The sequence below is a fragment of the Peromyscus eremicus genome, chromosome 10 (genome assembly GCF_949786415.1).
Source record: "Peromyscus eremicus chromosome 10, PerEre_H2_v1, whole genome shotgun sequence".
Lineage (NCBI taxonomy): Eukaryota > Metazoa > Chordata > Mammalia > Rodentia > Cricetidae > Peromyscus > Peromyscus eremicus.
This window is the reverse complement of record NC_081426.1, coordinates 42,043,672-42,066,477: the sequence shown is the minus strand read 5'-3', so window position 1 is coordinate 42,066,477 and position 22,806 is coordinate 42,043,672. Positions and strand designations below refer to the sequence as shown.

General features: G+C 35.6%; 1 long non-coding RNA gene across 1 annotated transcript; it reads right to left on the bottom strand.

The window, feature by feature from the left end:
* On the bottom strand, window positions 1-16,339 carry LOC131921168 (uncharacterized). Its single transcript, XR_009381875.1, has 3 exons — window positions 16,268-16,339; window positions 4,691-4,762; window positions 1-72 (listed from the first exon to the last, which is right to left on the bottom strand). It is a non-coding gene; the product is annotated as an uncharacterized LOC131921168 (long non-coding RNA).
* Between the last annotated feature and the right edge of the window lie 6,467 nt (window positions 16,340-22,806).

The window sequence follows — 22,806 nt, the reverse complement described above, 5'->3', positions numbered from 1 at the left end:
AATGTCCTAAGTTTAGGCATATGGTTGAAACTTGCCACTGAAAGTCTAGTAATATTGTTATTGTTGAGTGTGCTGTAGAATAAAAAAAGTTAAAAATTTTAGTTAGATATGGAAAACCATTGATCATTTTATATTAACATCAAATATTTCTCATGACTATGTAATTAACCAACATCCTCATAGAGAAGACAGAGAATTCACTATTTTAGAGAAAAGATGATGACTAATTTTCATATTTCAATATATTACTATGCATTCCATTTTATTTAACAATTGTTATACATGTATGGCTTAGGTCAGAAAATTTTACTATATGATACTATTCCATGCAAGCCTGCTTACCATAGGAGAGTGAGTTAGGAAATTACATTTTACATTTCTTTATTTAATTAGTGTCTAATTAGTGTTCATGGATATGTTCACATTCTTGGACTCTTCAGGTGAAATTTCATACCACCAACACATAATCATTACTCTGGAGGACTACTTAATTACTCTTTGCCGTAGATGTTACTGCTAACATTTGGGTGTAAAATAATTCACCTATACTTAGCATTTTCATCTTTTGGAGATGAAGTGTCTTGCTCTGGCAGCATATTAAAGCTTTGATGTAGCCTGTTTTAGTTATAGCATGGCATACTGTCCTTTGTGTAATTCTGTTGGGTCACAATCTCAGTCATCATATCGTGAGGTAGCGCCAGAAAGAGAGGTGGTTAAAGGAGTTTTGGTGAAAGGTATAATCTTTGCTTGATTCAAATTGCTTCTTCTCTCCTTTAATATACATAATTGTCAATTTAATTAGTTATTATTACTTTGAAGATGGGGAAAAGAGTCAATTGAAAGAGAATTCTTTGGAGAAGTAAACTTTTTACTTCAAATAGATATTTTGTAATAGCATTTGACAAGTAGTTCATGTTGCCTGAGCATAAGTAAATGCTAGATTTGAGACAACATGAGGAGATGGATTCAATGTTTTATAGATGCTCGTAAATTATGTATTCTCTCTATGTGACTTTAAGTCACTAGGTTAGTTATTCTATCTGTGAATACTTTTTTTTTTTTTTTTTTTGGTTTTTCGAGACAGGGTTTCTCTGTGTAGCTTTGCGCCTTTCCTGGGACTCACTTGGTAGTCCAGGCTGGCCTCGAACTCACAGAGATCCACCTGGCTCTGCCTCCCAAGTGCTGGGATTAAAGGCGTGCACCACCACTGCCCGGCCTGTGAATACATTTTAAAACTAGATAGCAGAGTCATTCAGTGTTTTGAGTCCACAGCTGATGTAACCAACTTTCCTGATAAGTCAGTTCCTCATCCCCAGAAAATACTCTGTGCAGCCATCAAACCCAACAATTGATAGTTTGCCTAAGGAGGGTTTGCAAATGTCCACTTTCTGGTTCTAACACAGTTGACTGACAAAATGAAATAAATGAATTAACTACTAGTATTTTCAAGAACAGGTAGGAGATTAACCTAGCAATTTCCATTTCAAGGTTCCTGGAAGAGTCATATTGTTTGGCCATCTTCCATAGTACCAGAGGAACAACTGAACATTAGGTATGACAACAGCGAATATCATGTCTGGTTTACTGAAGAGCACACTGTCCTCCACTGTCAGTCATTTTTGCTTTTTGTTTGCTTGCTTGTTTGTATTTTTTGTCTTTTTCTGTCAAGAGTTGGAGGTTTTATTGAAGATATTTTAATACCTGATTTTACCATGGTGATTAGAGGAAAGAATGGGTGCTCTGAAAAAAAGAAAGACATCCTCAAGTGTGCCTACAGACTCCACAAGGGCGAGTCTTGTCTCTTTTTCTCTGTTTTGCTTGCCCATTCCATTTCTTTGCCTCCTCATTTCATTTATGTTAAAGAGTGACCTCCACAGACTGCTGAATTTAAAAATCCCAGTGCAAACTCTTCATGAGGCTCAAAAGTCACCCACCTGGATCATCAGTGTATCAATTTTGCCTGGGCAGAACCCTCGGGGCTTTGTCAATTTCCCACTAAAAGAATCATTTTCTGTTTTCACAGATCACTCATACTCCCCTTTGATAAATTAGTCACCTCACTTTCACATCACCCCCAGGCTATTTCATAAAATGAACAAACAACCCAAATTCATTCTTACTCTTTCCAATTCTAAGTATCTTTTGTTTCTCTAATTCATCTCTGCAGGTGGGTCTGTTTTCAAAGAGACTTGACTACTGCTGACAACTTTTCCCACTCTCCAAATTTAGGCTTTTTTAACATAACTACAATCTTTGAAAGCACAAGGCATACTGAGATCTGATTTTGAGACATCTTTTATAAACACTTTCTCCTACATATAAACTAATTCAAATTTTAAGTTGACTCTCTTTTACCAGATTATGTTTTATAGAAAAGGTATCTTGGTGCAAAAACACAAAACATTACCCTTGAAATAATGAAGTACACGTTAGAAATTGATGATGATTTAGTTGCTCTTGTTTCTTAGTGCCAAGCAAGAGAAAGAGTTGGCAGAAAGTCTGCTATTTAATGGACATGACTCACTACTTTCCATTTAATTAACTTATGCCTATTCTGTAGGCAGAAAATATGTAAAACCAGCATTTCCATTTCATTTCTGGGTTCAATGTTCTAATAAGAAGAAAATCTCATAGATAAATTCAGTTTTCCATGTTGAGACTGTTTCTTCATAGTAAAAATACGTAGTTAATTTTATATTATATCAACCAAGAATTCCACAGGAACCCAGCTTATCATGAGCAATAAACTGACTCTTCTCTTACCTACCCTGATTTTTCTCTTGGAATCTCAGATTTTATTAACTGTCTGTGTAAAAAAATTCTTATAAAGACATTTTATCAATGATCAGCACAATTACACTGTCTTCTCTTGTTGACCTCAATACTGTCAGACAGTCAAATATGCTCATGGAATGAAAATAAAATTCAAATTAAAGCCCTGGGAATCTTAAATCACATATGAAACTTAAGTTGCTGTTCTTCCATTTTTTTACATGAGGTCAGAAGATAAGATCCCACAGAGTCAGAATTCTGTCAACCTTCTTTCCGGAACACTGCTTAGTATAAGTCTACTTAGTAATTCCATCTTCTTAAAGTTTTATCCCATTTTCTTTTATCAATCAAATTATGGAAAGATTGTTTGAAATGCATTAAATGTATTACCTTAAAAATGTATATACATTATGTTCATGACATCACAAAATTTTACCATAAAATGTTTAAATATTTTAAAAACACACAAACATTTTCTTGTAATGTATGATTTTAATTATTTTCATCCATAATCAGGCTCTAATCATCATGTATCTTATGATATAAAATTAGGAGCGTCATTCAAATGTTTTAAATTTTTATTAATTTCATGAATTATTATTCTTTAGCATGTTGCATAATAGTGGTTCCCTCAGAGGTCAAACTTTAGATGTTTTATTAAGACAAAAATAACAATAGTCTACCTTTAAATTTTTATTTTATTTGCATATTAATGTTTCCCACAAAGGTCAATCGTTAGAACTTTTACTAAGATGAAAATAACCATATGCACGGTGACTGTATTTCCAAAACTTTTCTGATTTAAGTAAATACAGAATTATTCTATATATATGTAAAATGCTTCAGTTTGTGGCGCTGACACTTTCTCTCTCTTCGATGCACTCTCTCAGGTCTTCTGCCCCCACCCCCACTGTAAAATGCTTCAGTTTGTGGCACTGACATGTCCTCCCCCTCTGATGCACTCTCTCAGGTCTCCTGCCCCCGCCCCCACAGGCAGAGCACACAGGTTAAAAGTGGCTTCAAGCTAAAGCGGGCCAAAGCACTTTTCACCGACTTTCTAACAGAAAAAAGATTTTTTTCAGCAACCATAAAAGTGCCTCCTTATACAGAACAATTTACAAGAGTATCATTTGTGATTTTTATCAACTCTTTAAGATATTAACTCAGATCGGAGGGCAGCTAGAAAATCTTCTCTAATATGTAATAAAAATAAAAAGCACAAAGCAATCTTACTAAAATAAGTTATCTTGGTTGAAAGATTATTCATCTTCAGAATTTATTTTATTTCAGTGGCCCCAAAAATCCTCAATTAACCCTGTCCCCCCATTTTGTGGAGGGTGAACTCGATAATTCCTATATAACTTTTAACAAATTGATGAGAAATTCAAAACCATTTCAGCACATTAGATTTCTGACTGTGTCTCTGAAATGGATCTCATCCATGGCTCATTCAAATTAGGAATTCAATTTCAAAATAAACATATAAAACATACAAAAATGAAGTTGACTTATGACATGAAAAACTGCATGATTAAATAAAAACACCTTTCCATTCCCCATAACCACAAAATTTATCAGTAAATAGAGGTTTAGTTTGGCTTTTTATCTTCATATTTAGGAATTTGGGAACTTCTGAAAGATCTATTCATGTCATGAGAATATTTTATTTAAAAAAAAAAACAGATCTTTCAAGTACTCTTCTTAAATATAGCGTGTCTACGTAGAAACATTTGCATGCTTCTGCCCACACACATCTTGACTCTTTCTGTGTACTCACAAGTTTTTTTAAGGAGTGTTGTTGTTGTCGTTAGGAGAACATTTTGACACAGCGCTATCAGACAGTAGCTAAGTCATCACATTATCACTCTCTAGAAACAATGCTCCTATGAAAAGCATCAGAGAAATAAGTAATACTCACAGTACTTCTAGATCTCTTAGAGCTCTAAATGCTCCGTCTTCAATGCAGCTGATCTGGTTGTAATCCAGTTGCCTGTTAAATGAATTAAAAGACTCTATGTAAGGGAAAGGAGCAGAAGCAGGGAATAGGAGACCTGAAGACTTCTGAAGGGGCACTGAAGCTCTGATGACACTCCCCGAAGTGCTTCCTCACACACACTCATCTGCTCAAGAATGTCACAAGCCATGCTGCCCTCTCTGTGCAGCTACTGAAATCTCTTTTTGTTCCGAACTGTCTGTGCAAATAGCAGCCCTTGGAAAGCTCCGGTAAATAATAACTGCACCTTATATTAAATGCCATAGGAATGCAATTTCATTACATCAAGAAAAGCTATCCATTAAAAGCTTTCAGCGTCATCTCGCTGAAACAATTTCATTAAGGTAAAGGGCTGTAAATCACTTAATGTCACATGCACCCCCTCAGTGACCTAACAGAATCCATTTATCAGAGAAGCCCAGCTGCATGTTAATTTCACTATCCTTGGCAAGAAGGAGTAAGACTACTTTTGGGTTTCCATCTTTTAATGGCAGTTTCCTTTCCAGACTCCAAACTGAAAACAAGAAATGATGCTGTGCATCTCCTCTCCCCAACCAAGAACACACATTAGAAAGCTTGCAGTCATCATAAACCAGGCTTCACTACTCTCCAAATCTGCATTTCTTATCACATACAAATTCTCTTCAATGTCAGTCTAGAGTTTTTTGAGTTAAGAAACTTTCAGAATATGATTCATGAAGAAAACTATTTGTTCACTATTAGGAAATGAATTCATTAAAACTTAAATGAAACTTTGGGTATTTTTCTTTAAGATGCTAATTTTAATCCCAAACAATAAATAAACATCAACTGTAAGTATTTCATTACAATAGCGTATAGAGTATGAAAATAGTTTTACCTGTTATTTCTGTCCACTCAATAATATATAATTTAAACAAATGACTCTTCATCAGTGCTTTAAGTACGGAACGTAAATATTCAGTTTTAGAAGGAATAAAATCCATGCCTCAAAGTTGCTTAAGCTCTTTTTATTTTTCTGGTGTTTGAAATGAAAAATCTTACTGCTCATGTTAATGAATTTACTTTCAATCTGGGGGAGAAGGGAGGTAGGGGAAGGAGAGGGAGGGGAAACTGTGGTAGGATGACTTGTACGAGAGAAGAAACTATTTTCAATAATACACAGGAAATTGTCTTCCTTGAAAGACAGAACCAAGTACTATGTACACTCCACTCTGTTTCCAGCAAGCAGTGCTAACCCTGATGTCTTGATGCTTGGAGACATTACTGTTCCAGTAGAGAAAAGATATGTTAATGCTTCACTTGATAGAGAAATGAAATGTTAGCCCTCCATGATTGCTCTGGGAATGTGGATATACAAGAGTGAGATTACAACCATTGTATAAATGTATTTCATCCTTGCTTCAAGTCTAGAATTCACCAAGAGGCCTGATTTACATTTGAGGATCACTATGAAAGAATTGTTTGAACGTTGCATAAAACAACTAGTCCTCTCACGAGGCTACAGAATAGAGGAGCAGTGACTTCCTCTGGTGACTTCCAGAGAGGACTCTTTAGATCACTTAGAAAGTATGTACACAGGGAATATCTTATGAATGATACATCTCATTTTTAAACCAGTCTCCGGGGACACAAGCATAAACAATAGTACCCGATGTCATATAAATAGTACAATATAGGCCAATATAAAAGCAGGTCCATCCTGGGAAAGATAGAATTCCATTCCATTTATAAACCTAAGCTTTCCCCAAATACTACCCAAGACTCCTGATACTGTAATAGTTGAAAGCTTTTCCCACTTATTAGGAAGTAATGCAGAAGTATAATTTCATTTTCCAGGAAGACATTTAAAGCCTCATGATATAATATGGCTGCTGTGGTTCCAAGAAAACACTTAGATTCTTGAGCACTTTTGATTTTTAAAGATTAAATTCATTTAACAATTAAGCTAATAGCCTTTTTATTTCAAAGTGCTAAATATATATCTACACTACCATTCTATAACCTCTTGAACAATTTATCAAAGCCATTTAAATTAGTACAGTGGCATGAAGTGTTACCCTTGACATGCTACAAAAGAGAAATTGTTTCCAGACAAATTGGCAAAATCTTTTAATGCTATCAAATTTGCCTAATGCAGTCTCCAGGTTAATCTGTAAAAGGGTGAGCTGTATGTTTGCCCATATCTTATTATCCTTAGCTGTCAATGTATAAATCAGTGCTGACACAGCTTCTTCTAAATCATGCATACAATGCACAAAGGGGAATCTGGAGCATGCCAGAAAGCACTCAGGCGAATCTTGTTCTACAAGACTAAAAGACCCATCACTTTCCTTATGCCAGAATTTGTACTGTTGCTGGAAACTTAAACAATCGAACTCCTCTTTGGTATTGTGAATGGTTGCATGTTGTTCTTGACAGTTTAATATATATATATAAACCCTATGGTAAAGATATTAGGAATGTTTGAGTTTCATAGGAAATGAGTTTTCTTAAAAGTTTTATGAATGTTGCCAAATCTCAGATCACATATTTCCTAAGAGTGAAAATAATTCATGGAGTTGTGAATAAGAAAAGAAAGCAAAAACCCACTAGTGAACAATTTCTTCATCAATTGTGAGTTTTGTGATATTTAAGTTAGTGGCTACAGAAAATATTGTGCTTCCATGATTGCCCATTAGGCAATCTCTCTGTGCAGAACTCCATTTGTCTACAGGGTTCAAAACAAGCAGTGTCAAAATAGTGCCAAGCATAATTGATTTTGGGGTTTCTGGACTCTTTTCTTGCACCTTAGTTCTCTTGCTCTGCATATATCCCTCTCAAGGGCCCTTCAAGACCTGGGTGCTTGTGCCTACCGTAAAAAGAAAAGGGTCTGATCTTGCATTTAGAAAAGGCTAACTTTCCTTAGATGTGACTTCCAATTACAACATGGAATTGTTATGAATTAATGAATCCAGATACTTTTTTTAATTCTCTAAAATCCCAATTAATTATTCAGCCAAAATTTTATTCTTTAAAGGGTTCAAAATGAGAAGAACATTAGAGGGAGTATGTAAGTTTATCTGATGCTTTCGATGTACATGAGCTACATTTCGCCCATGAGGAGATTTTTCTTATTATTTATTGGAAGAAAGAATCCTACTGTAGTTACATTTTCTTAGCTCTTCATTCAGTCTGGATTACCATGGGTGTCTGTATCTTCTCTTTATAATTTCCACTTTGTAACCTTCAGTTTGCTCCTGTTCCAGTGGGAAAATCCCACTAGCCTCTACACCACTGCTCTTACCAGTGGATTTGTTTTTTCAAGCCCTGCATGGTTTCAAGAAAATAAAGAGGCTGAACGGAATCATCACCTTCATCCTCATCCTCATCTTCATCCTCATCCCATTAAGTATTAAGTCCTCTGAGTCTCTTTTCAGCGGTGGCCAATGATGCACTGATACCCAGAAAGCCACAGGCTTCCCATATTGGTGGTTTCTAGCTTGGGTGACAATAGTCTCAGGCTGCACCATTTGCCAACAGACTTGTACACTGAAAAGAATACTCTGTGATTCACATACAGAATATATAAAGCTTGTCTGGTTTTATTTCACAGTAAACAGTCTCTGAGGGTGATTAATGGAAACAATATATAATGTTTCTAACTTTAAGCCTAAAATAGGAATAATAAGGACGAAAGTGTAACATAATACAGCTGGAGATACTGTGTTTTGTTCTGTTTAGGTTTTCTTAAAATATTTCCTATTTCTTTCCTCTAAAATTTAGCTACATTGCACTATTTTAATCTCACATAGAAAACTCACTGCCTAGTGTTAAATTTAGATGATTGCATCTCTATCCACAGCAAACATGTGTTTTTCTTTAGCATCTAAGAAATAATATTCAATTATTAATTGGATCTCTTTCATAGGAATTAGAATATTTAAAATACAGTTAACTGTGAAATATCACAGAACATTAAAATCCATAATTATGTGTGATCCAGGCAAGATGTACCAATTTCTCAAAGAAGTTTATATGACAATGCCTCATTTTTGTTATATTTTTAATTTCAGGTGTTAGAAATGGTGTATTATTTATATTGCTGCTATAAAATAAAAGACTCTAAACTCTTATACAATTTAAAATGAATCAAAATGGTCAGAATCAATAAAAGAGTATTTTACAATGTAAAGAAACTGAATTTTTTAAAAAGCGAATTATAGGAAAAAAAGAGGGGAAAGTCTTTTAATATGGGTATAGTATCTTTTGTAAGGGTAAAAGTCAAGTCATATAAAATTGTACATATGCAAATCCCATGCCAACTGTTATTTAAACAACATTTTGAAATTGAAATAATAACACATAAAAATATAAAAATAGTACAATTTGGACTATATCAATAAACATCCAAAATATTAACTTAAACTACCATACATCTCTGAGAATGAGCTCACCAGCAGAAGCCTGCTTTTGGGGCACTTCATGCTTATGTGAGAATCTCTTCTAAGAATTTCAAGAATATGCACTATCTTAGATTTCATTCTTTCATAGTCTTTCAGGCAATGCTTTCTGTATCTCAATAACAAGTAACTTCAGATTTCACTAGAGTTATCTGTATTACATACATACATGCATTTGCTAGAATACTCTTTACTACAAACGTATATGCATTTGCTATTTGAGTGGAGGAAAAGAAAGGGATAGCCTGCAGATTCAAAAAAATATTTCATAACAGAAAATAGAGGAAACACAACTATAAGGATATTTGGTTCCCGTCATTTCTAGGAAAACTAACCAAAGTTGTATGAAACTAAGACCGATTATAATAAATACTTACATTTACTGACTACACTGCATGTTATATATTGGTTTTATGCAATCTCATTATCCTTCATAGTCAATTGAGAAGGTAAATGTTGCCAGCATCTCAATTGCACAGATCAAATAATAAGACTCAAAAGTCTGAGAAATTATATACAGTAAGTAGAAAATACTGTGTTTATCTTTGATTGCAGTTGAGACCGATATATTCCCAAAGTCGCTGCACAGTATCCAAGAGCTGAGGAAGCAAATTCACAATGCTACTCCGCTTCAGGTAAATTTTTAGATAAATGGATGGGCGTGATTCAAAGTAGTGTAAAACTCAGAAAACGTTGTGACAACTGTAGGTGGAGGGAATTAAATTAGCGTAGAAAAAATATATATCTCTTTAAATATCTAGGATGTGGCTTAGCAGTAGAATGCTTGCCTAGTGAGCATTAAACCCTGAATTCAATTTCTAGCCCTATATCATACCAAAATGGTCACACCTTACACACACACACACAGAGATAGAGCTAGCTAGGTAGATAGATAAGATAGAAAGAGAAGAGTAGACTCTAGTTAGAAATGAAAATTTTACCTAGAGATGAAAGAACAGCTCCATGAAAACAAAAGTGTGTGTAGAGTCACTACAATGTTAAGAGATTGTTTTTAGGACTAGGAATATTTGGGTTTGAGCATAGAGCTTCTGTGCTGAAGCACAGTTCAAGGAAGGAAGCCTTTGTCACAGGCAGAGTATCATAACTAGTCATAATGTCTACAATGACCAGATATTATAACACTCTGAAAACTCCATATTCTTGGAGACTACATATATAGTAAGTTAAGCTATCATTTGCTTTAACAGAATTAGAGCTATGTTCTGCATTGTTCATATAGTTTTGCTTTAGTATCTTTAACAAATACAACATGAGATTAAATAAGAGGATATTGAACCTGGTCATCAGGAGGTGAAGTCAGTAAATCATGGAAAAATATCTAGTAATCTAGTATCTTTGTTAAAATTATCTAATAAGACTATAGCCTGGAGGTCAAAATCAATTAGGAAGCTGTTGTATAGTTCATAGGTAACAAAGTATGCTCACCCACAGTGGAGACATAAGAAATCTGAAGGAATGTCTATTTCATTTTGAACAGCAAAACAACCATGCAATCCATATTAGCTTTTGTTTTATGGGTTGGTAAATTGGTGTTCAAAATCAATCATCTTTTCTTGTATTTTGTTTGCTTTATTTTGTTCTGTTTTGGAGGCATTTTTGAAGATACACTGCATGTATTATACAGTCATGAGAGAAAAATCCATTATTGAATAAAGTTGCTTCATGCACAATGGGGACCAAAATATGCAAAAATGGAAAGAGTTTTGATGGTTGGTTACCTAACCACAGTTGTTGGGACAATCAGTATTCTGATGCTTTGGGAGTGAGAGGGAAAAAAAGACTAAGTTCTAAGAGTGGCACCTGCCCATCCTGTCCCCTGGCTCCACCTCTCTCTTTTTCACCAACAAATTTCATATTCTGTGTGTGTCATTCCGGACTATAGGCATCGTGCATCTGAGGTACGACTCTCATGAAACTCATTGCTTGCTATTATTTGCTTTAACAGCTATAACTTCAGGTAGCTTTGAAGGTTCTATGATCTATTGAATTCCCTTGAATTTTTATATAAGAATAAGAAAGACTATTCCCATGAATGAAAAAATGGTTTCAAAGTATTTCTAGCTTCAGGCCTACAAAAAGCCGCTAGGAGATAGCTGCATCTGAGCACTAGGTTTAATTTGATAGTGAAAGGATTTTATTTTAAGAAAAATTATAAACAATGTCAACTTGCTAACTGACTAAAGAGGACATTTTGTAATTAGGACTTATGACAGAGGAAATAGAATCTCTTGCACTTAAGGAGAACTCACACATTCTTCCCTTTTAGGGTTATGTATTTGTTCTATACTATACTGCAAACTCTTGATCATGTATCAGCACGGATTATGTTAATAATGATGAAGAGACATCAGGAAAGAAATTCAAACCAGATAAAGGTACAATCCATGAAATGTGTTAGGCTCTCTATGTACCTCACATAGAGTTGAATACAGTTCCATTTCATGGGTTGAAGTGGATTGATTGGAAAGAATAAAATTAAATAACACAAAATGGGACATAAAAAGAAATGTGACAGCAATCCAGTAAATAATACAATTTCTAAATATTGTATGCGGATTTGCAACAACAGATTAATTCTCTTTCTTGTTTGTCAAATTTCCTTATTGTTAATAAACAATGCATCACAGATTGGATTTTTTCCCCCAAAATGTCATGGTCATGCATATTTATTTTCTAAATGATACCATGAATTCCTTTTAGAAAACCATGCTGAATCATTCTGTAAATTATACATTTGTCTATAGATTAATGCACATGAAATTTTATTAATGTTTTCTTCAGTGCCTATAAAAATAGCTCATTTTCTCCCAAGGAAAGCTGTTATTTGCCAACAATGATTATTTTTTCTTAGAAAAAGAGAATAAAATTCATAAAATTCATAGCTGTGGGGTAATTGGGATTGGAAAGGCACACACAAACAGGAAGAGGATATAGACGGGAGAATGTAGGATGACAATCACAGAGTACATCATAAAGATAAATAACAGAAGAGAGGAAGAAAGAAGCAGATGTGCAGTCTCCTTTACACAGTACCTAAACTAATTCTTACAGGCATTCAATTATTTTCAATATTTATCCCCATACCCATAAAGAGAGTAAAGCAACTAATATGAATTTTGTGATAAGAATGATTACAACCTGTTTCATTCCTAAGTTTTTGTTTTGATACTTCTTTCTACTTAAGTTCCAGGGCAAAGAGAATCAGGGATTTTTTTTTCCTTATAAAATAGAGGATGCTCAAGACACATCTGTACTCATAAAGCACATGCTGCAAAAGAAAACTGACAAGTCTCAAAATTAAGACCAGACTAAATACGAATATTCTCTTAGAGGATGAGCTTAAATGGAAATACCTAATCAGGTGCTTGAAAAAATACATGCTGCAAGGTTTTCTTTTAAGATTTGATTAAGAGGCAGCAAAGCTTCACCACTTCAGCATTAATCTGTTAATTATATATATGAAGACTCTAAGAAAAACTTCTGTAAGCATTTGTTCCCTTTATGAAGAATCATCCTTTGGTAATAACAGGGTATCAATAGTTCATAGTTTGTGACTTTAATACCACATATGAAAATCTCACAAATACTGCTGCTGGAGGCTGTTAGAAATGCAATTATTTTGTTGATATTGTAACACAATCTTGTTTTCCTAGTATCTGGCTGTTGAAAATGTTAAGAAATTGATTCAAGTTGTGGCGGGCAGAAGTGGGGGGTCCTGGGCAGAAAGAAGTTGTAGAACAAAATACAAACAGTATTTTAATCCAGCTATGAAATAAAGATAGCAAAAAGTTACTGTTAGTTCTCCCCTGAGATGCTTAAGACCAAGATGAACGTTCATCTGTCTCAGATAGTTTAAGTAGGGCTTGCCTGGAGGGAGGGAAATAAAATGCAGTAATTTGCAACATTTCCACAGCAGGAATTTTATATTGTCAGGATGCTGCCTAGAGCATGTTTAGCCAGACCTCAAGAGTAAACCAAGTGCTGTCACCAGAAATCTTGTAGCAATGGGGACTGCTTTTCATCAGGCTTGGAAGTGGCAGACCTGAAAATTTTGCTAGACTAGGGCAGGTTGCTACTGCAGAGAGTTCTCCCCGATACGGGGTCTTGGCTCTGCTCTGTACTTATGCCTGCTGCTCTAGCTCCTTTTTCTCTTGTAATCTGTGAATAATTGTGCAGCTGTGATTGGGACACCATGAAAGACAACCAACTTAGGAGTGAACATACAGGCACAGTAAAGATGACAAAATACGGTTCTCTTCTGTCCCAGTGAGTATTAATATCGCCATCAATGGTATGTTGCTGATTCATTGATGTCTGTGAATAGTAGTTTAATAATAATGTAAATTTAATTTTATGCTTAAAAAAATAGAAGATATATTGCTTACCTGACCCATGAAATGAGAATGATTTTTGAAAATACGGTTTGAAATATCTTTTAACTCTGAAGTCTCTTTTAGCTATTTAAGCCGATTAAACAGTCTTACACATTACAAAGTTCAATCTTGCCCTCTTTCCTTTTCTATTAGTTCATGGAAGATGACGAGAATGGGAGGTTTTGTGGGGGTTTTGTTTGTTTGTTTTCTTTTATTATTATTTTAGTGTTACTATTGAGGTATATACTGTCTCTTACACTTCCTTTCTTCCATGGAAACATGTTTTCAAAGTTTACTCTATGTGGATGCTGTCAGTCAGCCCCTCCCACATGTGGATCCCTTGTGTCTCATCATTGCTTTACTTCATTAAAAAAAGAAAATCACATTACATTTCTTGCACACACCAAATAAACAAACCAAAAGTGCATTACATTTTGGTTTTGATACCAAGTTCTTTCTCAATTTACTTCTATCTACTATTCACAAACACATAAGACAATAACTTAAATTTCTCCCTACATTCTTTCATGAATTTTCTTCCAGAGCTCTCTGACAACTTATTCTTTAAGTTGTTCCTCCCTCAATTCCTATAACATGCAATCACTTATTTATAAATCATTGTTTTGTTGTATGTTCATTTAATGTTTCATGTGTATTTTCTTCTTTTCAATTTGAAATTCCATGTCTAATTGACTCATAATAGAATAATCATATACATATTAAAATAATCTATTAACTAAATTCTAATATTGAAAATTTTCTCATATTCTACTAGCCTGTCTCCTTTGTAAGCCATTTGTTCATGGAAAACTTTTATAAGTTATTCACTGAATAATTTATAATGAAACATAATGCTATAGTTTCAGAGCAATTTACTGGTTTAAACGATCTCTCATATCTCATTTGCCTAATAACCACAACAAACCCAAAAAGCTATTATTCATTTTATGAAATTAAGTACGAAGGGTCAAGAGGAGTTGGATGATTGCTTATGTGTACAAATCTAAAATATAGGAAAACTGTCTCAGGCTGTAATCCTAACCTCACTGTACAGCAAACGTAATAGTCTTTGAATTTGAGGAAACTCATGAGTGTATGTGGGCGAGGTTTAAAATGCCCATTTCACATGGCAGCTGCCCTGCTCTCTCACTTTCCACTTAATCTCTGAATTTGTCTTCTAGTTAAATGAAGAAAACATGTTTTAAAAAATCCCTTGTGATGGATCAGTATTCCTAAATATAGACTTACACATAGGAAAAGACAGTCAGTTGACTTAAATTCTTTGACTATCTGAAGAATAGTTAAATGGACTTGCATTAAGTGCTTAATGATAGTACCATTGTGAGGTTACAAGTGATATTCTGCAGGGTGGCCAGTTGTAGCCACTGCAACTTGAGTGGGTACAACCCAGGAATTCTTAAGTAATAGCATATTCACAAATAATACACTGAAACAGATTGGATCCCCTATGTTAGCATGCCGACTTAAGTGTTCTTAAAGTCCCAGCTAGTAAAGATAGAAAGAAAGCAGAAGAAATCCTTTTTGTCTAAGTGCACGTAAAAAATCACCACAGTCACAATGTTAATGGCTTTGTATATTTATAACCACAAAGCTGTACTTTTCTGCCATTACTCGTGCACTCAGAAAGCACAGATTCAAGATAAAGAAAAACACATTTCTACTGCGGAGAGGTAAAGGCCAAATCCGTGGCTTTATCAACACTTGTCTTCTTTGACAAGGGACAACATCTGTCTCACTTTCACTACTAGAGAAAAACAGTACTGAATTCTCCCATGAAGAATTCTGAATATAAGTTAATTCTTGAAAAATGGCCTGCCCTGTTTATGACTAGCTAAGAAATATTGGATTGTAAGAGTTAATCTTGGCACACAGGGGCTCTTCACGCCTACATTCCAAGGGATTGCAATAGCTAAGGAAAACATTTTTAACCCCAACACGTGAAGTAAATTGAAAAGTCATTTTAAAGGACTAACGTGGTATTTTGAAATTGATAAAGATATGTATTGACAATAATAGGTTTACCATTGAGAAGTTATATCTGAGAGCTATGGGCACTTAAACACTGTGTAAGAAACTAGATTAAATATTTATCAAGGAAAATAAAGAAATATGTTTTTCCTTTTCTTTTTTCTTCTTATTTAGGGTGGTTATTCATATAGTCCTCCAAAGATATGAGGGAAAAGATGTGAGAAAAATACACATAAAGGAAAAGGTGAATTTATCATTTTTATACTTCTAACATCTAAAAACTCCAGAAAAAGCTGCAGCTCTGAGCCATCTTATCTTTAGCTGGAAAATATTATATATTTCCAAAGGCAAATAAAATTGTTTATATGCTGCACTTTCTGTATACCCTGACAGAAACTGCAAAGAGAGCAAGAGCGAACTCGGGAAAAAGTGAGAAAAACACATGATCATACCATTTCATTTTCCTGAAGATTGTAAAGCACTAATCAAAGTATTTTTGAATTAATTTTATAATGACTTGAGTTGCCAAACATCTTTACAAACAGCAAAATTTTATGTTGCTATTGGAAAATCTTAAAAATAAGAAGAAAGTTATATCAGTATTTACTTTTTCTGTTAATTTAAGAAATGTAAACCTGACCAAAAAAACAAACAGATGATTATAAAAAACTATAAATTAAGGTGTACTATATACTCACAGATTTTTAATGTCAACTGCCCCACGGAAAGCTTTCCTTGGAATTGCTTGAATTTGATTTTCACTGAGATCACTAAAAACAATAAAAGAAAGGAAGATAATGCTATAAAAACATTTTCGCTTTGTTTAATCGAAGTGATAAATAATAGAAAAAATTACTCCACAAAAACACCCTCCCCCACTAAAAAGGACAAAACAGTTTAATACAAAGCAAGTAACTATACAACTAATTTGTAATTCTCATGTACGTTAAAGTTTGGAATATGTATCTTTAATCTATATTCTATCATAAAATATGGCATTTTTATTTAAAGTTGACATAATTTTGCAAAATAAAGTATAAAATATTTCATTGAGACAAGTAGTAGATTTTTCATAAATGAATTTCAGGAGATTTTGAAGCTTTAGAACTTAACATTGGCTCAAAAATCACTGTTGTAACTCAGCTTCCTAGAGAAGGATGACGATACTCAGACCACATAGTTAAGCTTCCACAGCAACTTCAGTATTATTAAAAAAGGAACATGAAAGCACTCATCCAACAATAAAATAAAGTTTCTTCATGGAATATTAATAGTAGGCTGATTTGAAGGCTCCCCTGAATCTATTGTAATCACAAACCTAGAGAGTCTATATTTACATCTTAATTTAATTAAGAAATACATTTTAATCAAGGGGAAAAAAGCACTCTCAGTTGAGATGAAGAGTTTGGGAGAAAAAAACACTCATTGTAAAATAGATCATTATTTTCCCTTCCAAGAGTTCAGAGTCAATTCTAAGACAATTCTCAGAGCTTAGATGGTATTACTAGCCTTATCACACAAAGTACAAATACATACATAAAATGATATGCCCCTGGAAACAGAAAATTGTCTTCTAGGTTTTATTCACATGAAAATACAGTAAGAAGTTGAAATATCAGGCAAACTATTAAAATACCAATGACGCTCCTCAAATTCTAAGGTAACCCATTCTCTCGAAGAAAGGTGAAGCTACTGACCACTGATACACAGCAGATGACGACTTCAGCCGTTTTCAACCGGGTGGATACACAGTGAGCAAGTTGGTCCAGACTCCCTCTCTCAAAGCTGCTTGTGAGCAGAGCTCATAAATTACATGCTTATAGCCACACCAGATAGAAGAGGACACAACCGGCTGATACAGAGATTTAGTATGTGGTCCTGACCTCATTAATGCCGAGTTTTAGACAAATGAGATTTGAGTTTATATCTCAATATGCTTAATGTTCAAATGAAAAATGTTTGCTAAGCAATATGTAAAGAGAGAAATGTTAGTTACTTCATGACAGAAAGTCTTCAGCAAAAAATACAAAGATGGAGAAGAAAAGGAAAACAAGAAAAATCTCATATTTGACTTCAAAGAGTAAATTTACTCATCTGTGCTTATGCAGGAAGCACATCCTGAAGCAATGCAGTTTATCGTTGCTTTCAATCATTTCAGTACATCCTTAAGAGCAATAAAATTCTGTTTCCTTAAAAAGCTGATTTCTCCCTCTTGCCATTGATTAGGACTGGCTTCTTTCCGTCCTTTCAAAATGACATCAAGTTTAGATTATTTAGCAATATATATTCTTAAAGGCTTGATGGCAGAAGACTTGTTCAGAGGAGGGCACAGAACAGAGATATTTCTGAGGAAGAAAAACCACAAAGTAGCAAGCGATGAGGAGGAAAAACAGATGGAATTCAAGCAAATACGAAACCTATCATGCTTGCTGAAAATGATTGTTTTCATCCTGCTGTCCCTGCCTGATTCACTCTTTCTAATCATTCCCCTTTCCACTTCTCAACCAAGGAATACTTTTGAGAGCATTTAAGCAATGATGGTAAAAATATTTACTCCAGTTCTTGAGTTTTCTCTAGTCTCTGTAGCCTTCTAATCCCTGTAAAAGGGCCCATTCCTTCTCTGTTAATCTTGGTTCCGCTGCGGTTCCAGGCCCTGCAGTAAGACTTGACTACCTTCAGAGGGATGGGAATGGTAAAGCCTTAGGTGGCTCAAATAAACATAGCTGTGGCACGCTGCAGTTTAGGAGGGATATCATTCCTCACTTTTATTGATTACCCATGACAGATTCCTAGATCACAGAATAGCTTCCTTTAGCTAATAGTCACCAATCTTTCCTTTCCCTAAGCCTATGAATGACTAAGTGGCTCAAAGCTCGATATTTCCCTAAGGTTGATGGCTGAGTGTAGCTGTTTCCCTGGATAGATAGTTCCTGAGCACGGAATGGAATCTAAGCATGAGTGCCCTGTCCACTCTGTCAGGCAGCTTTAATTATAGATCCCAGGTTCCTGGTGAAGAATGGGCCTTGTTCACCTGGAAAGAAAGAACCTGACATAAGCAATAGTTGATGCTTCAAAACGAATGCATCATCCCATGCTCTAATCACCATAACCATCTTATAAAGCAGGTATTATTTCAATTTTGTAGGAGAGGAGAATTTTGTAGGAGGGATGCTTTGAAAATATTATCAGTGCTACACGATAAGACGAATTGTTAAACACATAAGAAATGCAGATAAACACTAAGCCCAGACTTGTGAACTTCTAACAGTGATTACTAAATCTGCTTTGATATGCTCTTCCTGCATTTATGAACTTAGGGTAGGCTTCCTTAACTCATCCAAGGCTTTGCCTTATGTCATTTGTACAGTGGTGAATTAGACTATATATTAGTGATAGTTCATATTTCTTACATATAACTAAGTATGGTTTTTCAGTCAAGTTTATTCACTTGCTATCCACTAAATGTGGAGTTTCAGGTAGTGTGTTAGAGGTTAACGAATTGAGTGAAGTTACTGTCCTGTTTCCAGAAAACTTAAAAATCAAGTAAAGAACAGGAGGTAAATAACTAAATATGAAAGTGCCATAGAAGTGTTGGTTGCACACATAGTGCCATTATTCTCCTTAGAAACCACCTATTTGACCTTATTGCATTTGTTCTATTCCTTGAAGATCAATGAAGGCACAAGGAGGCATCCCTAATTGCAGTCTATTGCTCTATGAGGTGTGTAGAACACGCACGGTGAGTCAGAACTACTGAGTGAGTAGGATGGAGCTACCATGGGAGGAAATCTGTAATTATATCACCAGGCAATAGAGTGTAAAAATCTGTTTGAGTGCAGATAAATGACTTGATTGGACTTGATTTTTAGGAAGATTAATCTGGAAATTGAATTTCAAAGCAGGCAGGGATAATGGGAAGAGACGTGCCAGGCAGTGTCTCCAAGAGTCAGCTAGTGTCCAGTGCATGAGGTATTATTTAGAGGAGAACATTAGGCTATAGAATCTGAAGGTGGTTCCAACTGGAAATTATTTGATGTCAACTAAGGTGACTATCATCTCAGCAGAATTTCGAATCTCGTGAATTTTCTGGGCAGCACGGTGACAAAACTGTAAACCAAGAAAGACAAGTGTGCTACTGCTATGCCAGGCCCTGGGGAGTTGAGACAAGGTGATCAATCAGTTTGGAGATTACTGAAGTCCTCAGTCCTGATGTGAAATTTCTTGGAAAATTTTAAAAATACTGAAATTGACTTCTTTTCAATTGTTTGTGTATTAACGACTTGCCTTCACCTATGCATGTGCACCATAGGCATCCCTGCTGCCCAGAGAGGCCAGAAGAGGAGGATGGGTCCATAAAATGGGTCACAGGTGGTTGTGAGCTGCTGTGTGGGTGCTGCGAACCAAACCTGGGTCCTCTGTAAGAGCAGCCCAGTATTCCTAATTTCAGAATCATCTCTTTAGCTCTGAAAATACTGACATTTCTGAAAGACAGGTTGATTCATTTTCCTGAAAGTGACAGGGAGGTGTAAAGAGCTGCCAAGACTATTCCCTGCAGAATCCAGTCTCCATGAGGCGAGGGTAATGTGATTCCAGCAGGAAGAACCTCACATGCTTTGCATGTGCATTATTGAAAAGACCTCCAAGAAGTACACCTGAGAAGGGAGTCACATGGCCAGTCACAAAGCCCTGGATTTCTCATTTCAACCCTATCCTTCCACAATGTTCAGTCCTTCCCCAAACACACCTGTAGTGCCTGCATTCAAGTCCTCCCCTCCTCCTCCCCTACTCTCCTGACCACCGTTAGGACATCAGTGGATGGCCAGCTATCCCCATTTCTTAAATGAGTCAAACTCCTCTCCTTGTTTTGATTCATGACCAATTTTAAAACACTCCTAACCCTAAATAATTGTTATATCAAAAAATGAAATTATATTAAACTACATCCTCCTGAAGTCCTTCTGATCTCAATTGAGGGGGGGGGCACTATCCTCACAGAGGCTCAGACCTTTGGGTATGTTATATATGCCATACCAAACTATTACCAAACCTTCACTGAGCTCAAAGTTTTTCCAGAATCTATTATCTTGACCTCCTCTGGTACAGACTGTCCTAATAGCCTGTAGCTAAATAAATCATGGCTGCTACTTCTGCCTTCCTAGGATTTCTCCTTCTTAGATACAAACTCCAGAGTATCTCGATCCAGTACAAAGAAAAGCTCAAAGCATCACAAAGATATATAAGTCTCACTAAAGAGATTATTTGCCACGTACTTTTGACGTCTATTTTCGCTCTCCCCTACTCATTTCCAGATAGACTGGCCTCTTCGGGGTTTCTTGGCAACTTCAGGTGATGATTTAGTTCAGAGGATCCCTGCTGTGCCTCTATGTGTGTCTCAATCCTTGACACACAAAGCTTGTGCCTTTAACTCACCCTTTAGCCTTTACTTGGGCTTTGACTCTCCAGCAACTTGGAATATGCAGCAAAGAAGACTCCAGTGAGCACATGAGTCATAGAGGTCTTTTTTCTTCTAATTTCTGACACGTATTGGTGCTAGTGATTCTTACTATTAATCAAGTATCATAGGATTTTATACTCTCCCGGTGACATTTGTGAGAGTCTCCTGATATCTAAGTTTGAAAAAGTATATTCCTCAGGATGTATTAAAGGAGTAAATGTAAATACTAACATCAACACTGTTCACAGCTAGTCAACACTTTTGGGGTTTACTTAAATCTGTCTATAAACTCTTCAGGATGTAATCTCGGGTAAACTGAGGTTTACAAAGTCTACACAACTAATCTGTAGTCATTTTGCTAGAATTCAGTAGAGACCCGATTTGTACTTGACTCAGTTGCTCCCCACCCCCAAAGAGGTGTCCCCAGTAGTCAGATAGTTATCTGGCATTATTCTTCAGTGCCTTGAACAGTGGTTTCAAGGTGTGGACCAAGGATCACTCAGAAGAATTCACTATGGTGCTTCTCTTAAAAACAAAACAAACAAGCAGCAATAACAATAAAAACCCAGACCCTGCTGGGCAGTAGTGGCACGTGCCTTTAATCCCAGCACTTGGGAGGCAGAGGCAGGCGGATCTCTGTGAGTTCGAGGCCAGCCTGGACTACAGAGTGAGTTGCAGGAAAGGCACAAAGCTACATAGAGAAATCTTGTCTTGAACCCCGCCCCACGCCAAAAAAAAACAAAAACAAAAACAAAAAAACCAAAAAAACACTCTGAGCTTCAAGCTAATTATATTAGGTAGAATCTGTAGCACAGAGATCCAAACATCTGTCTTCATAAATGTGCCAGCTAACTATTATGACCAAGGCCATTGGAACCCATGTTAGCATCCTATTGAAATATCTCTAGCAAATAGTGTCTCTAAGGGTCTTGTTAATTTGGGATTACATGTATGGTATCTGTGTATAGGCATATAGTCAGAGGCATAAATATCAACAGGAAAACAAAAGTGAGTAAAACCATTAAGTCAAGCCAAATATGCATACAATATTCTGGACAAAGAAACATGAGCTATGAAAGGCCACTTAGTGGTTATTAATATATACCTAAAATTTATATACATTGAAATTTATAATATTTAGGAGTATAGTTAACTGGGATTTAATACACTATCATGGCTGTGCAAAATTACTACCATCCACATGCAAAGAGGCCTCTCTTTTGTTTGTTTTAATTATATATATGTGTGTGTGTGTGTGTGTGTGTGTGTGTGTGTGTGTGTGTGTGTGTGTTTGGGTATGTACATTTGAGTACCAGTTCCTTGGAGGCTAGAAGTGAATTGAAGTTACAAGCAGACGTGAGCTGTTTGTCGTGAGTCCTGAGAACTGATCTTCAGTTTTCTAGAAGGGCTCCATCCACCCTTAAACACAGAGTCATCTCTTCAGCTCCAACAGACCACTTTAAAAATATTTTTACTACCATGAAATTCTTAAAGCCATGATATCAACTTTAAATAATGAAACATTCAAAGTATAAAAACTTTCTACCCTTTCTCTACAAAATTATCTCCAAAACAATGTTTCCCATGGACACGAATTTCTCTAAGACTATCTCAAAAGGCAACACTCAATTGGACAGAGTCGTGAAGTATGGGAGACTAAAATTAGTGTCTAAGACAAAGACAAAATGCACCTTTTGTGTGCTTTTTAGAGAAGAGTAACTGATATGGTGACCCATGCTTATAGAATACCCCTGTTTTCTTGCCACATCTGAGCACTTGGAG